The 18,470-nt window shown below is 40.7% G+C and overlaps 1 protein-coding gene across 4 annotated transcripts in view; it reads right to left on the bottom strand.

The window, feature by feature from the left end:
- The window catches only part of COLGALT2 (collagen beta(1-O)galactosyltransferase 2), a 135,376-nt gene that overhangs the window by 70,860 nt on the left and 46,046 nt on the right, over positions 1-18,470 (bottom strand). The window contains exon 1 of one of the 4 annotated variants that reach the window (XM_082401823.1): positions 16,773-16,911. The exons of the other annotated variants lie outside the window; for them this stretch is intronic. The gene's annotated coding sequence lies outside the window, so the exon portion shown is untranslated. Of the gene's footprint in view, positions 1-16,772; positions 16,912-18,470 lie in introns of those variants that run through there. 4 annotated transcript variants of the gene reach the window in all.

Genomic DNA, 18,470 nt, shown 5'->3' with positions numbered 1-18,470 from the left:
AGTTCCTCCTGGGAGGGAAAGCTACTGGCATTATCAGCAGCAGTGGTTCCCTGAGAGCATGGCCTTGATAAGAGCAAATGAAGAGATGTGAACAGTGGTCACGTCCTCCATTTATGTCAATTTCAGTAAATAGGATTTTGTTAAACCCAATCTATAATGGTTTTTGTTTTTCCTACTTGAGCTTTTGGTGGTCACTGCTGCTCCAAAAGTAACAAATGAAATCTTTAAGAGAGAGAATATTTAGGAATGTTCAAGAGAAAAAGCATTGTTAAGCAAAGCATGGTGAAACTCCATGTTACATAGGGAATAAATTTCTATAAAACACGAAGTAACGTGAAGGTATGCACTTAAGTCACAAGGTATAGAAAAACGAAGGATAGAGGTCTATGACTAATATCTGAAAATCTTATTTCATAAGATGGATATTTGAACGAAAACTATCCTTCTTTAAAACATTATTCAAAAAATAGAGGATCAAGAGGTGATGCCGATGGCTACTTCATCTACTTTCAAGGCTTTTCTGGAAATCAGATTAGAATCAGCTCCTTTCTTCAAAACAAGGTCTAGGAGGGAGAGAGACCCACAGACCCACCCGGACATTCCATCATCTGGAGGGAAGAGAGGTGATGTGTGTAGCTGACGGTATTGGGGGATACCAGGTAAGTATGTTGGGACAGAGATGGGGGAGTACAAGGAGGTGGGAAAGTAGGTCAGGAAGCAATGTGGGAGAGAGACATGGGCTCCATCCAGTTTGCAACTGTGCCGAGAAGTGTAGCATGTCAGCAAAAATCACATCCACTCTCACACAGTGCCACAAGCCACCAATGTCCAGCGTGATGTCCAGCATCATAGCCAGGAAGGGCACTATAATTGTCAAACCACTCATCTCACAGCATGAAGCATGTGTAGAGCAATTCCTGAAACTGGGAATCCACTCCAATGCACATTATTCTTCACGCAAAGTACTATGAGTAAGAGTATGTTAAAACAAAAAAATCTTGACGATAGTGTTAGCCAAAAGTTTTAGGAATTCTAAATTATTCCCAAATTACTTATAAATAGTGTAGGAGAATTTAGATAGCATCTACTTCTTTCCTTGACTGTTGTTTCTTCATTACACAGGATTTATATTCTCTTTGTCCTCCATACACGATGATGCATTTCCCCCTAATCATTTTAACAAAGTTAAATTTAACAAAGGACTCATTGTATGAAATTTACTTTCCTGGAGTACAGACTAAACAACTCCAAACTCTGCCTAAGTATCCACTAGTGACAAACATCCAGAGAAATTAGCTGCAAAGATAGATGTCTCTAATTAAAAGTAGAGGCAGAGATTTTAAATACTGTCCTAATGGAGTTAAAAAATTTCCTGTACAGTTACTTCCCCAAATTGTTAAGATTCTCTTTGTTCTCAGGCTTCTGAGGAAATGAGCAAATCCTCCAGCTGTGGTCACAGGTTCATCCACTCTGGCCTTTGATGCGCAGGGCCAGTCTCCTGCACTGTCCCAGAGAACACCAGCCCACTGAGGAAGGCTTACGTTCCCCCCTCAAGACCAACTGCCCTGCCTCTCCACTCCCCTGGCGAAGGCAAATAAACAGAAATCCAGGCAGATACTTCTAACTGCTGCCTTTTAATCTGTCTGATGAAAGTGTGTTTCCGTTTGAATACATAATCATGAAAACATGCAGGCGCTGGTCTCTTCAGAGGGTTGGTGAGAGAGATAGTAAAGGCCCAGATGCAAGCTCCCTGGAGGAAACATGAAGCTTTAGTTAAAGGTTCTATTTTCAGAGTCCTGTAGAAAATGTAACAGTGCAGTGCCTGACCTGCTGTGAGGCTCCACAAGCAACAGGACACAAAGACATTATACTATACATAGAGAATCCTAAAGATGCCACCAGAAAACTACTAGAGCAAATCAGTGAATTTGGTAAAATAGCAGGATACAAAATTAATGCACAGAAATCTCTTGCATTCCTATACATTAATGATGAAAAATCTGAAAGAGAAATTAAGGAAACACCCCCATTTACCATTGCAACAAAAAGAATAAAATACCTAGTAATAAACCTACCTAAGGAGACAAAAGACCTGTATGCACAAAACTATATGACAAACAGATGGAGAGATATACCATGTTCTTGGATTGGAGGAATCAACACTGTGAAAATGACTATACTACCCAAAGCAATCTACAGATTCAATGCAATCCCTATCAAACTACCAATGGCATTTTTCACAGAACTTGAACAAAAAATTTCACAATTTGTATGGAAACACAAAAGACCCCAAATAGCCAAAGCAACATTGAGAAAGAAAAACGGAGCTGGAGGAATCAGGCTCCCTGACTTCAGACTACACTACAAAGCTACGGTAATCAAGACAGTATGGTACTGGCACAAAAACAGAAATATAGATCAATGAAACAGGATAGAAAGCCCGGAGATAAACCCACGCACATGTGGTCACCTTATTTTTGATAAAGGAGGCAAGAATATACAATGGAGAAATGACAGCCTCTTCAATAAGTGGTGCTGGGAAAACTGGACAGCTACATGTAAAAGAATGAAATTAGAACACTCCCTAACACCATACACAAAAATAAACTCAAAATGGATTAAAGACTTAAATGTAAGGCCAGACACTATAAAACTCTTAGAGGAAAACATAGGCAGAACACTCTATGACATAAATCACAGCAAGATCCTTTTTGACCCACCTCCTAGAGAAATGGAAATAAAAACAAAAATAAACAAATGGGACCTAATGAAACGTCAAAGCTTTTGCACAGCAAAGGAAACCATAAACAAGATGAAAAGACAACCCTCAGAATGGGAGAATATATTTGCAAACAAAGCAACTGACAAAGGATTAATCTCCAAAATATACAAGCAGCTCATGCAGCTCAATATCAAAAAAACAAACAATCCAATCCAAAAATGGGCAGAAGACCTAAACAGACATTTCTCCAAAGAAGATATACAGATTGCCAACAAACACATGAAAGGATGCTCAACATCACTAATCATTAGAGAAATGCAAATCAAAACTACAATGAGCTATCACCTCACACCGATCAGAATGGCCATCATCAAAAAATCTACAAACAATAAATGCTGGAGAGGGTGTGGAGAAAAGGGAACCCTCTTGCACTGTTGGTTGGAATGTAAATTAATACCGCCACTGTGGAGAGCAGTATGGAGGTTCCTTAAAAAACTAAAAATAGAACTACCATATGACCCAGCAATCCCACTACTGGGCATATAGCCTGAGAAAACCATAATTCAAAAAGAGTCATGTACCACAATGTTCACTGCAGCACTATTTACAATAGCCAGGACATGGAAGCAACCTAAGTGCCCATTGACAGATGAATGGATAAAGAAGATGTGGCACATATATACAATGGAATATTACTCAGCCATAAAAAGAAACGAAATTGAGTTATTTGTAGTGAGGTGGATGGACCTAGAGTCTGTCCTACAGAGTGAAGTAAGTCAGAAAGAGAAAAACAAATACTGTATGCTAACACATATATATATGCAATCTAAAAAAAAAAAAAATGGTCATGAAGAACCTAGGGGCAGGATGGGAATAAAGATGCAGACCTACTAGAGACTGGACTTGAGGACACGGGGAGGGGGAAGGGTAAGCTGGGTAAAGTGAGAGAGTGGCATTGACGTATATACACCACCAAATGTAAAATCGATAGCTAGTGGGAAGCAACCGCAGAGCACAGGGAGATCAGCTCGGTGCTTTGTGACCACCTAGAGGGGTGGGATAGGGAGGGTGGGAGGGAGGGAGACGCAAGAGGGAAGAGATATGGGGATATATGTATATGTATAACTGATTCACTTTGTTATAAAAGCAGAAACTAACACACCATTGTAAAGCAATTTTACTCCAATAAAGATGTTTTAAAAAAATAAAATAAAAACTCTGTGGCTAAGATGGATTTTTCCATCAAGCTAAGACGCTGAGGACACAGAATGTGTGAACCCCTTCAGGAGAAGCCGAGGGCTCTCTCCCAAACTGACAGCTCCTCCCACTCCCGTGGAAAATGAGTCTGCCATCCTTCTCCCAATCAGATCAGGAAAGGCACCCAGAGAGGTAACGGACATTGCTAAAGGATTCCATGAAGGAAACAAATGATGTGAAGATAAAGCTGGAGAGGTGACTTACAAGTGATTTACAGTGATTAGTGATTTCACTAATCAAACTGGAAAACCACTGTTTGTGAAAGCACAAGCAGGCACTGGTCAGAAGACTAGGCTCCTGGGAGGCTAAGCCTGTTCAATCTTTGCTTCAATTGTCCCAACCAGAGTAGAATCACATTAAATCACATTAAATCTCTGTCTCTGGCTGACATAGTAAGGAGAGCTCAGCTCCTGAGCTGTGCCAATCCTCACATAATTAATTTTCTTTGAAGGCCCCATTGGGACAGCGACTTTCCTTTATCTCTAAGGAGCACCAAGGACCTGCCAGCCACTAAGAGGTCTCCCTCCTCCACCTTCAGGAGAGCTGTGGCCCTGATACGGCTGTGATGCTCATGGTTGGTCCCCTCTTTGTCCAATAGTCTTTTCTGGCTTTCTTTGGAGCTAGTACCTGAAATGCAAGAGCTGGCAGATACAGGTGCAACATCCACATGGCCTTAGGGGGAAGGCTAGGCCACTTCTCACCATAAAGCTGCACATCTGCTTTCTCTCTGATTTTGATTCTAGTTCCTCTTGCCTCTTCCTCTTCCCTAGCTGTGCAAGGCAGCAAAGGCCCATGAGTCTCCGATTCAAAGTCACATTAGGACAGGGGTAAACACATACTGCAAATACAATCAACAGCATGTACAGGGATCTCCTTGGCTGATGAAGTTCCCAGGCCAGCAGGTGCATTGTCACTGTTACAGGGGAAAGCAAGAGACCCTGGAGCAGACCAGTAGATAAACATGTCTGCAGGATGACAGAGCTTTCCTACTTGGCTGTGGCCAAAAATAAAATCGAGGTTTCTTTGGCAACATCTAAACACACTGACATTTCCCCTTGTTTTAGAAGGTCAGTTTTCGTTCCTCAGTCTTGGCTCCTAAACTAATAGCCAATTTGAAATAATTACAACTGACTCATTTCTTTTTACAAGAACTACTGAGGATGTGAGGGCTAAACTCACACTGGTAAGTGTGGGGCCACTGGAGCCATATTAAAGATGCAGGCTGGTGCCTTGGGAGTCAAGATGACGGACTAGGAGGACGCGGAATTCACGTCTTCTCACAACTAGGGCACCTACCAGACACCGGTGGGGAACCACGGACACCTAAGGGGATGGGAGAAACCCCCAGCGACCGGGTAGGATGTGGGGTGTGGGGGGAGTGAAGGGGGAGGAGAAGGGGAGACGGGATGGGACTGGCGCCCCTGAGGGGCGGCTGGGGGAGGGGAAGGGATCCCATGCCCGAAGGGGGAAATTGGGGAACCACTGGGAGGGCAGAGGGTCAAAAGGGAGCATGGCCAGGTTTCCCCTGCCCACTTGGGCCCCCAGGAACCTGCTGAGGTCCCGGGCCTGATCCTCTGCCCACCTAGGCCCCCTCCAGCTGCCCGGTCCTGAGGGAGTGGGAGGGAGGGAAGGGGGAGCAAAAGTAAAGGCCGGACCTCAGGACCCGCACCCCTGAGGGGTGGCTGTGTGAGGGGAGGAGTTCCTACACCCAGTGGGACCCACCCACGGTTAGGGGTCCAGCGGTGACGGGGGAGACCCTGGGGGAGACGGTGGGGGAGGGGCACAGAGGAATGGAAGGGAACGCAGCCAGCGCTTTCCCTGCTCACTTAGGCACCGGGGAGCCTGTTGGGCTCCCGGGCCTAATCCTCTGCCCTTGGAGCCTCCCTCCTGCCGTGCAGAGCCCAATCCCCGCCCCTACACCACCACCCAGGGCCCTACCTCTACAATCGGAGACCCCCTCTGAGACCCCCTCCAATGCGCTAGGCCTAAACCCCACCCACACACCCTCACTCAGGACCCTAACTCCCAGCTCCAGAACTCCACACTCCAGAGGCCCTCCTTTCCACCTGCTGCCTCTCCCCTTCTGCCCACGTGCTAAGCAGAGGCCCCACCTAGACCACGCAGCACGCTAAAACGTCACCCCCACCCACCTAGGTCCTGCCACACCCTAAGCCCTGCCCATGCCTAGTTTCCACCCCCACCTAAATTCCGCCCCCATAGCCAAGTCTTTTTTTTTTTTTTTCTTTTTTCCTTTTTCCTCTTTTAGATTGGGGTTCTGTTTTACCTTGTTGACTCACTGTTGTTCTTTTATAATTTTTATTTTTCCTAATAAATCTTTTATTTTTCTAAATTTATTTTATTCTTTATACTTTGTTATTGTTCTCTCCTTTTGGCTTGTTCCCCCCCCCCCCCAACCTTTTTATTTTCTTTTTTCTGTTGTGGTTTTATTTTACCTTGTTGCAGTTGTTTCAATTATGGTTTTATTTTTCCTAATATAATTTTTTTCTTTCTAATTCTATTTTGTTTTTTATTCTTTGATATTGTACTGCTCCTTTTTTCTTTCTTCCTTTTTTTTTTTCTTTTCCTTTTTTTTTACTGCGCCATGAAGCTTGCGGGATCTTGCTTCCCAGGCTGGAGGTCGGGCCCGAGCTCCTGTGGTGGAGCTCCAAGTCCAAACCGCTGGACTAACAGAGAACCTCAGACCCCAGGGAATATCAATTGGAGTGAGGCCTCCCAGAAGTCCTCATCTCAGCACCAAGACCCAGCTATATCCAACTGCCTGAAAACTCCAGTACTGGACATCTCAGGCCAAACAACCAGTAAGACAGGAATACAGCACCACCCATCAAAAAAAAAAAAAATGAAATGACAGAAAAGTATGTTACAGATGAAGGAGCAAGGTAAAAACCTACAAGACCAAATAAATGAACAAGAAATAGGCAACCTACCTGAAAAAAAATTCAGAGTGATGATAGTAAAGATGATTCAAAATCTCAGATACAGAATGGAGAAAATACAAGAAACATTTACCAAAGATATAGAAGAACTAAAGAGCAAACAAATGGTGATGAACAACACAATTCCTGAAATTAAAAATACTCCAGAAGGAATCAGTAACAGAATAACTGAGGCAGAAGAACGGATAAGTGAGCTAGAAGATAAAATGGTGGAAATAACTGCGAGGAAGCAGAATAAAGAAAAAAGAATGAAAAGAATTGAGGACAGTCTCAGAGACCTCTGGGACAACATTACACACACCAACATTTGAATTATAGGGGTCCCAGAAGAAGAAGAGAAAAAGAAAGTGTCTGAGAAAATATTTGAAGAAATTATAGTTGAAAACTTCCCTAACATGGGAAATGAAATAGTCAATCAAGTCCAGGAAGCACAGAGAGTACCATACAGGAAAAACCCAAAGAGAAACATGCTGAGACACATATTAATCAAACTATCAAAAATTAAATACATAGAAAACATATTAAAAGCAGCAAGGGAAAAACAACAAATAACATACAAGGGAATCTCCATAAGGTTAACAGCTGATTTTTCAGCAGAAACTCTGTAAGCCTGAAGAGAGGGCAAGACATATTTAAAGTGATGAAAGGGAAAATCCTACAACCAAGATTACTCTACCCAGCAAGGATCTCATTCAGATTTGATGGAGAAATTAAAACCTTTACAGATAAGCAAAAGTTAAATGAATTCAGCACCACCAAACCAGCTTACAACAAATGCTAAAGGAACTTTTCTAGGCAGGAAACACAAGAGAAGGAAACGACCTATAATAACAAACCCAAAACGATTAAGAAAATGGTAAAAGCAACATACATATCGATAACTACCTTAAATGCAAATGGATTAAATGCTCCAACCAAAAGACATAGACTGGCTAAATGGATACAAAAACAAGACCCATATATATGCTGTCTACAAGAGACCCACTTCAGACTTAAGGACACATACAGACTGAAAGTGAGGGGATGGAAAAAGATACTCCATGCAAATGGAAATCAAAAGAAGGCTGGAGTAGCAATTCTCATACCAGACAAAATAGACTTTAAAATAAAGACTATTACAAGAGACAAAGAAGGATGCTACATAATGATGAAGGGATCAATCCAAGAAGAAGATATAACAATTGTAAATATTTATGCACCCAACATAGGCACACCTCAATAAATAAGGCAAATGCTAACAGCCATAAAAGGGGAAATTGACAGTAACACAATCATAGTAGGGGACTTTAACACTCCACTTTCACCAATGGACAGATCATCCAAAATGAAAATAAATAAGGAAACACAAGCTTTAAATGATACATTAAACAAGATGGACTTAACTGATATTTATAGGACATTCCATCCAAAAACAACAGAATACACTTTCTTCTCAAGTGCTCATGGAACACTCTCCAGGACAGACCATATCTTGGGTCACAAATCAAGCCTTAGTAAATTTAAGAAAAATGAAATCATATAAAGTATATTTTCTGACCACAATGCTATGAGATTAGATATCAATTACAGGAAAAAAATCTGTAAAAAATACGAACACATGGAGGCTAAACAATATGCTACTAACCAACCAAGAGATCACTGAAAAAATCAAAAAATACCTAGAAACAAATGACAATGAAAACACGATGACCCAAAACCTATGGGATGCATCTAAAGCAGTTCTAAGAGGGAACTTTATAGCAATACAATCCTACCTCAAGAAACAAGAAACATCTCAAATAAACAACCTAACCTTACACCTAAAGCAATTAGAGAAAGAAGAAGAACAAAAAAAGAAAAACCCCAAAGTTAGCAGAAGGAAAGAAACATAAAGATCAGATCAGAAATAAATGAAAAAGAAATAAAGGAAACGATAGCAAAGATCAATAAAACTAAAAGCTGGTTCTTTGAGAAGATAAACAAAATTGATAAACCATTAGCCAGACTCATCAAGAAAAAAAGGGAGAAGACTCAAATCAATAGAATTAGAAATGAAAAAGGAGAAGTAACAACTGACACTGAAGAAATACAAAGGATCATGAGGGATTACTACAAGCAACTCTATGCCAATAAAATGGACAACCTGGAAGAAATAGACAAATTCTTAGAAAAGCACAACCTTCCTAGACTGAACCAGGAAGAAATAGAAAATATAAACAAACCAATCACAAGCACTGAAATTGAGACTGTGATTAAAAAAATCTTCCAACAAACAAAAGCCCAGGACCAGATGGTTTCACAGGCAAATTCTATCAAACATTTAGAGAAGAGCTAACACCTATCCTTCTCAAACTTTTCCAAAATATAGCAGAGGGAGGAACACTCTGAAACTAATTCTATGAGGCCACCATCACCCTGATACCAAAACCAGACAAAGATGTTACAAAAAAAGAAAACTACAGGCCAATATCTCTGATGAACATAGATGCAAAAATCCTCAACACAATACTAGCAAACAGAATCTAATAGCACATTAAAAGGATCATACAGCATGATCAAGTGGGGTTTATCCAAGGAATGCAAGGATTCTTCAATATATGCAAATCAATCAATGTGATAAACCATATTAACAAACTGAAGGATAAAAACCATATGATAATCTCAATAGATGCAGAAAAAGCTTTTCACAAAATTCAACACTCATTCAACACTCATGCCTCTCCAGAAAGTAGGCATAGAGGGAACCTACCTCAACATAATAAAGGCCATATATGACAAACCCACAGCCAACATCGTTCTCAATGGTGAAAAACTGAACCCATTTTCTCTAAGATCAGGAGCAAGACAAGGTTGCCCACTCTCACCACTATTATTCAACATAGTTTTGGAAGTTTAACCACAGTAATCAGAGAAGAAAAAGAAATAAAAGGAATCAAAATCAGAAAGGAAGAAGTAAAACTCTTACTGTTTGCAGATGACATGATACTATACATACAGAATCCTAAAGATGCTACTAGAAAACTACTAGAGCTAATCAATGAATTTGGTAGAGTAGCAGGAAACAAAATTAATGCACAGAAATCTCTTGCACTCCTATACACTAATGATAAAAAATCTGAAAGAGAAATTAAGGAAACACTCCCATTTACCACTGCAACAAAAAGAATAAAACACCTAGGAGTAAACCGACCTAAGAAGACAAAAGACCTGTATGCAGAAAACTATAAGACACTGAAGAAAAAAATTAAAGACGATACAAACAGATGGAGGGATATACTATGTTCTTGGATTGGAAGAATCAACATTGTGAAAATGACTATATTACCCAAAGCAATCTACAGATTCAATGCAATCCCCATCAAACTACCATTGGCATTTTTCACAGACTAGAACAAAAAATGTCACAATTTGTATGGAAACACAAAAGACCAAGAATAGCCAAAGCAATCTTGAGAAAGAAAAACGGAGCTGGAGGAATCAGGCTCCCAGACTTCAGGCTATACTACAAAGCTACTGTAATCAAGACAGTATGGTACTGGCACAAACACAGAAATATAGATCAATGGAACAGGATAGAAAGCCCAGAGATAAACCCACGCACATGTGGTCACCATATTTTTGATAAAGGAGGCAAGAATATACAATGGAGAAATGACAGCCTCTTCAATAAGCAGTGCTGGGGAAACTGGGTAGCTACAGGTAAAAGAATGAAATTAGAACTCTCCCTAACACCATACACAAAAATAAACTCAAAATGGATTATAGACCTAAATGTAAGGCCAGATAACTCTAAAACTCTTAGAGGAAAACATAGGCAGAACACTCTATGACACAAATCACAGCAAGATCCTTTTTGACCCACCTCCTAGAGAAATGGAAATAAAAACAAAAATAAACAAATGGGACCTAATGAAACGTCAAAGCTTTTGCACAGCAAAGGAAACAATAAACAAGATGAAAAGACAACCCTCAGAAAGGGAGAAAATATTTGCAAACGAAGCAACAGACAAAGGATTAATCTCCAAAATATACAAGCAGCTCATGCAGCTCAATATCAAAAAAACAAACAACCCAATCCAAAAATGGTCAGAAGAGCTAAACAGACATTTCTCCAAAGAAGATATACAGATTGCCAACAAACACATGAAAGGATGCTCAACATCACTAATCATTAGAGAAATGCAAATCAAAACTACAATGAGGTATCACCTCACACCGATCAGAATGGCCATCATCAAAAAATCTACAAACAATAAATGCTGGAGAGGGTGTGGAGAAAAGGGAACCCTCTTGCACTGTTGGTGAGAATGTAAATTGATACAGCCACTATGGAGAACAGTATGGAGGTTCCTTAATAAACTAAAAATAGAACTACCACATGACCCAGCAATCCCACTACTGGGCATATACCCTGAGAAAACAATAATTCAAAAAGAGTCATGTACCACAATGTTCACTGCAGCTCTATTTACAATAGTCAGGACATGGAAGCAACCTAAGTGACCATCGACAGATGAATGGATAAAGAAGATGTGGCACATATATACAATGGAATATTACTCAGCTATAAGAAGAAATGAAATTGAGTTATTTGTAGTGAGGTGGATGGACTTAGAGTCTGTCTTACAGAGTGAAGTTAGTCAGAAAGAGAAAAACAAATATTGTATGCTAACACATATATATGGAATCTAAAAAAAAAAAAAAAAAAGGTTCTGATGAACCTAGGGTCAGGACAGGAATAAAGACGCAGATGTAGAGAATGGACTTGAGGACACACAGGGAAGGGGAAGGGGAAGCTGGCACGAAGTGAGAGAGTAGCATTGACATATATATATACTATGAAATGTAAAATAGATAGCTAGTGAGAAGCAGCTGCATAGCACAGGGAGATCAGCTTGGTGCTTTGCGACCACCCAGAGGTGGGGGGGGATAAGGAGGGTGGGAGGGAGACGCAAGAGGGAGGGGGTATGGGGATATATGAATGCATATAGCTGATTCACTTTGTTATACAGCAGAAACTAACTCAACACTGTAAAGCAATTATACTCCAATAAAGATGTTAAAAAAAAAAAAAAAAGATGCAGGCCAGATGTCTCAGCAGGTGGAACACAGATACTGATGACATGGTACTTCTGATCACCTCCATCTGTACTGACCCTCAGGGAATGTTCTTAGCTTCCCTGCCACCCCAGAAAGTCTAGACTTCTGATGCTACAGAACAACAGAACTGCAGTCAGTGGGGCAGGAGGAAAGCAATATTGTGCAGCGATTGATCTTTGCTGCCTTAGAACCCACAAAATACGCCTCCGAGAGGCTCAAGGGAACTGTGATGGAATGAACAACAAAGTTAGTCACCACCTGGAAGATTCACACCATGACTAATGATCTGGCAAAAAATGAATTTTCCAACTTGAGACTTCTAAACCTGAACTACCCTCTTAATTGCCTCATATTTTCATCCAGCAAGGAAGACTCACTGGTGTAGAAAATAAAGAGTTCCACCTCAAATAAAATTTCACTTTTGGAAGCAACTAGTGAAATTCATTTTCAAGGAAGGGAATGTCATCAAGTCCTACCACCTCTGTCTCTGCTCTCAGGGAAAGCTTCGCCAGCAGCTGCTCTGCCAAGGTGGGAAGAGTTATGCTTGGCCACTTGGCAAAACATGATGATGGACTCTTGCCTCTTGGTTACTGTGCAGAGTTGTTTAAAGAACTAGAATCCATCTGTTGGGTGGAAACTTGCTATGGATATGGTTCAGGATTCAAATATGAACTGGGGGCTGGGGATTTCTCCCAACAAAAGCCTTCTCCTAGGTCCTACCAAGTCAATTAGTAGCAATTCTTCCTAATGAACTAAGAAATCAGGAAAACTCACTTCTCATGAAACCCTCCTCACCAACAAATAAATATTTATACTCTCAGTATCCTTCCTCAGTATGTACCATTTAATCCCAGAAACAATCATAGGCGTTACACACCTGAAGACTGGGTAAAAGTGATGTAAAAAGAAATGTTAATTCTGAAAATACAATCAATTTCATTCCTAAAGGGCAGGAAAGAGGCGTGGTTAAAATTTACCGACTGACCCGTTAACAGTCAATTCCAAAGCCCAATATCATCTTAATAAAATCAGGATGAACTTAATTAAACATATTACAAATAAGCCATTTCTTGCTACTTTTGATTGTGAGCTATAGTTTTGCTCTCTTGGTGTTAAGAACCCCTCACCTGTATGTCTTGCACTGTCCCATTTTGAGCCTCATGATTAGCTAGGTAGGCATTCTTTTTATCTCCCCATGTTATAGGCGAGAAGGCTGAGGATGAGAGGTTATGTCTTGCTCAAGCCACACAAATGGTGGGGGTTAGAGCCTGGGCTCTTCCTTCAGGCCTTCTGGTGCCCCTCCCAACCTTAGCTCAGACGCCCCCCACCGCACTCACCCACAGAGAGTGGATGCCCACATGTCAAACTGGAAGGAATTCTCTGCATCGTTAAAGACGTTAATCACCATGACCAATGGGATCATCTCAGCGCGAAAGGATGGGAGGAAATAAAATAAGAAAAATGGGAAGATTCATTAGTTCCCTTTAAGCTTTGTTGAAGTTCCCTTCAGCATAATTTTCCTTGGAGTCAAAACCCTTGGAATTCCATGAAAACATCAGTGGCAGTGTCTGAGGCAAGATAAGTATGTTTCTCGTTTGCCTAAGTACGTTTTCCTGTTTTTCTTCTCCTTTGTCCTCTGTTTATTCTTCTTCCCACTCCTTTTCACCCACTCCTCATTTCCTCTTTTCTCTTCCTTGCTGGATTTTCCAATTCTATTAAGTTTTTAATTTGTGGGTGTGCCCTGAAGAAATGGAGTTACTGGTGAAGTGTTCTCCTGCACAGTCAACAACTAAAGCACCAATACTAGAGAGAGGATACCACAGGATCCAGAAAGGTGTTATTCTCCAGGAGCCCTGAACCTCCCACCCCCATACCTGTAACTACACATCAATTCCCTGCCCATACTCCCAACACTGAACCTGCTCCTATAATACAATTAACTGGTTCTATGTCTTTCTCCATTAACCCGACTCTCTTCCCTGAGGACAGGACTATCCCAGCACCTAACAGAGATTATTGTGTAAAACAGGCACTAATCACGGGCTTGATGAGTGAATGAATAAACAATTTCAAGAGGACTTTCCCCAGTTCAACCCAAATGCCTACAAAGACTGAGCACAGATAACATAAAGGAGTGAGCTGACAGTGTGAGAGAAGGACTGTTAAGAATAGACACACGCAGGCCCCATCTGATTGCTGCCATGCTAGAATGTGTGCCCAGAAATGCTAGACTTTCCTATCGTTTCAAGAGAAGCCAGTTATCCAGGTTTTAGAGATAAAAGTCTGTTTATAACCTATTAGGCTGAAATGCCACGAATATATTCCAGCATGACAGGGGCTCTCTGGAAACCAGGGACCCAACACAAAGACCACATTATTTCACCTCTTAATAGCCACAGCCCATCCATCCGCACATGTTCAGGGCACACATTTCAGTAATTAAATATTTCAAATATGGTTGGGAGGATAGCGGTAATATCACTGCCCTGCTTTCACATACCCAGAAAGCATCTTCAATGACAAAGAAAGATTGACATGCAGAGGTTGAGCAAGGTCTAAATAATTCTTTCAGTCAGTCTAATAGCAATAGAGTTGCTATTAGAAAAAAGTAAAAACAATGATACAGGCATGGGGTGACCATACGGGTACACTGCCCACAAATGCCATATGTAACAGCTCTTTGCAGAGCAACTAAGGCATAATTACTGTTGGCCCCATTTTTAAATAATAGCTTTATTGAGATACAACGCACACACCTAACATCATCCTTTTAAAGTGTATAATTCAGTGGTTTTTAGTGTATCCGTAGAGCTGTGCAACCATTACTGTGATCTAATTTCAGAACATTTTTGTCAGCCCCAAAAGAAGCCCTGTACCTGTTAGCAACCACTTCCCATCCTCCCCTCTGTCTAGCCCCTGGTAACCACTCTTCTACTTTCTGTCTGTCTCTATGGATTTGCCTTTTCTGGACATTGCATATAAATGAAATCATGCAACTGTTGCCTTTTGTGTCTGACTTCTTTCACCTTAGCATAATGTTTTCAAGGTCCATCCATGTTGTAGCATGTATCAGTACTTCATTTCTTTTTTATGGCTGAATAATATTCCATTGTATGGATAGACCGCATTTTGTTCACCCATTGGTCAGTTAATAGAGGTTTGTTTTTTTTTTTTTTTAGAGGTTTGTTGTTTCACTTTTTAGTTATTATGAACAATGCTATGAACATTCATGTACAAGTTTTTGTGTCAACCTGCATTTTCATTTCCCTTGGGCTTGTTGCCCAAATTTTAAATATTATAGAAAGTGAACAAAATAGATTTTATTTTATTCTCTCCCGTTTATGGGGAATCCACTATGTTCTGGGTACTAAGCTGGGCATTTTCCAGCTATATCTCTAACCCTTATAGTAATTCTCAAGGTAGGTGTTATTATCCTCATTTTACAGGTGAGGAATCTGAGGCTTAGAGACTCTCTCCCAAAGCTTGTTCTCTTTTCATTTCTACTTCATCTCTGATAAGTATTTTTCTTAATTTCTGAAACTTTCAGTTTTCTGTTCCAATGCAACAAAAAGGGCCCCTTTCCTCTGCTATATGAATGTCTGGATTGTATATGATAGAAAGAGATGCAACCCAGGAACATGCGGCAGTCACAAGCATACAAGGTCTCAGCAGAGAAGCTGGGAAAGGCTACCGATGTAAACAGTTGGTCCTCAGGCCTGGCAGGGCAATGCCCTGGCCAAACACAGAGCCATTAAACATCAGGTCATGATGAACTGGGGCCAGTGTCCCCACCGAGAAAGTCACAGCCCAAGGACCGGGCTGGGTAAATGAAGCACGATGGGAGAACTCACCATCAGGATTCAATCTCTGTGTGAAGAAGAAAACTGGCTGATCTGGGCTAAAAATGTAAAGAAAAGGTGGGCATTTGGGTGGAGGATCAGGAGAAAGGTGAAAGAAGTGTCTGTGTTCTATACAGAAGAATTTACTTTGATTCACTCATTTCTAGAGGAAACTGCAGTTAAAAACAACAGTAAATATTTCAGTCACCCAGTGAGCCTGAGTTACTTGACACTATTATATAACTAACCACATCCTTAACCAAATAAAAAAGTATCAAGTCGGGAGACATGGCTCTACTGACAATTAGCTCTCTAATCTTAATTTACTTGAACTCTCTGTGCCTAATTTCCCCACCTGTAAAATGGAGTAATAACACTGTTGTTCATGCCTAGCTCAGCAGGCTATTGTGAGGAGACAACGGCAGGTGAAGGAGTTTTCAATAACTTACTTTGAAAACTGGGCTCTCTCTAGCTGTCCTCAACACACACACACACACCCTCAAATAAGAAATAAGACAGCCTATTAAATAGGCTCTTAAGATGCATGATAAACAAAATTCAACACATGCATTTAAGTCAAAGAAAGCAGAATTATCACAGTCTACCATTATTTAAGAATAAAAAAGCCACATGCCCATTTAAACACAGAGAAAGGGAAAGAACGGTGTGGCAAAGACTGCTAATTGTCTCAATATCAGTTTTTCCTCTTCTTCCCTAGTAATAGAATTTTTAGTTGAGCCGATGACCATCAGCTTGAGGAATAGATTGTAAGCACCATGACAGCAGGACATTTGTCTGTTCTGGTCACTGCTCTATGCCTAGCATTTCAAAGAGTGCCTGGCACATAGTAGGTGCTCAACAAATATTTGTTGAATGGTTCCGTTCCCATAAAACTTCTAATAAGAACTGTAAAAATACCTGTACAGTGTTCTCAGTCCAACAGACACCTGTGCATCTCCTATGCACTTCCTCTGTGCCAGGCACCACAGCACCTGCTGGAAAACACAGTTTAATGGAAAATACAGGTGCGCAGATGGTCCCTGACCTAACGATGGCTCAATTTTATGATGGTGCTAAAGCAATTTGCATTCAGTAGAAACCATACTTCAAATTCTGAACTTTGATCTCTTCCTGGGCTAGTGATGAGCAGTAAGATTCTCTCTCGTGATGCTGGGCAGGGTCAGTAGCCGCGGTTCCCCGTCAGCCACCGCATCACGAGGGTAAACAACTGATACACTGACAACCATTCGGTACTCAGGCAACCTTTCTGTTTTTCACTTTCAGTACAGCATTCAATAAATTACATGAGATATTCAACATTTTATTATCAAATAGGCTTTGTAGTAGATGATTTTGCCCAGCTGTGGCTCATGTAAGTGTTCTGAGCATGTTGAAGGTAGGCTAGGCTCAGCCATGATGTTCAGTCGGTGAAGTGTGTTAACTGAATTTTTGACTTCTGATATTTTCAATCTACGATGAGTTTATCGGGATGTAATCCCATCATAAATCAGGGAAGATCTGTATAAATAAATAGCTGTAATTTAGTGTGATATTTGCAATGGTGGATGTATAGCAAGGTCTCCAAGTACCAGAGAGGAGAGAGTGGCTGGGAAAGTGTGGGAGGGGGCAAAGAATGAGAAGCCTGAACTGGGATTTGAAGAATGAGCAGATATCTAGAGGGAGGTGGACAGTAGATAGAACATTCCAGAAGGAGGAAGAGTATGTGTGGAGACAGAGAGGTATGAAACAGTATGATGTGTTTTCAGAACTACATGTAATTTTGTTGGTCTAGGACTTATAGGTCACATGGGTGAGGTGGCTACTGAAGGTTAGGGATGACACAGCCGTCCCTCAGGAAAGGGATAAGCGTGGGAAACAGTGAAGATGTGTGTCCCGCTTTCCTGGGTCCTCGGCATCTTGCCCTACTAGAAGAAATAAACCAATGAATAATTATCCGAAATAATATATTTTGCTAGATTGTGACAGGTATTGCCTTTAGGATAAATCTATTCTTTGAATTCCTCAAAGGAAATGCTCAAAATACATACGAAACGCTAGCCCACTTTATTCCACTTTCATACACAGGTTTGGCAGCCATATATGATGGGCTTTTGGGGAAGGAGTGATTTCTAACATGCTGACCCATTTTCTTCATAAATTCATTTATATTTCTCAGACCATGTATCCAAATTTCTCACTCAAAAACTGTGCCCGGTGCATAATAAACATTTAGCACGTGCTTGTTGAATGACTAAGAGAATAAATAAATGTTCACATAAATTGAGGACAAAACAAAAAACTGGTCTCTGTATTTATTAAGGGTCTACCATGCAAGCAGAAAAAGCAGCAAATAGAATAATATGAAACTCATACAAAGCATTTTGATTTTTTCAAAAGCTATCAAACTTTTTCCTTTATAGCACTTGTTTCCCCATTGAAAAAGTTGGGCTAGAAACATGAACAGACAGAAAGTGTCCAATATGCAAATTGACTACAAGGTTGTTTTTTTTCCCACAGAGTCACCTAGAATGAGAACTTGGCTCAAGCTGATGAAAAATTTCTGTCCAGTCCCTCGCTCTTACCCAATACCTGTTGTCTTGGTTCCAGTAATAACAC

The sequence above is a fragment of the Balaenoptera borealis genome, assembly GCF_965194805.1.
Source record: "Balaenoptera borealis genome assembly, chromosome: 1".
In the NCBI taxonomy this organism is placed as follows: Eukaryota; Metazoa; Chordata; class Mammalia; order Artiodactyla; family Balaenopteridae; genus Balaenoptera; species Balaenoptera borealis.
Note: the sequence above shows the minus strand (reverse complement) of the source record. Positions and strands in the feature narration are given on the sequence as shown.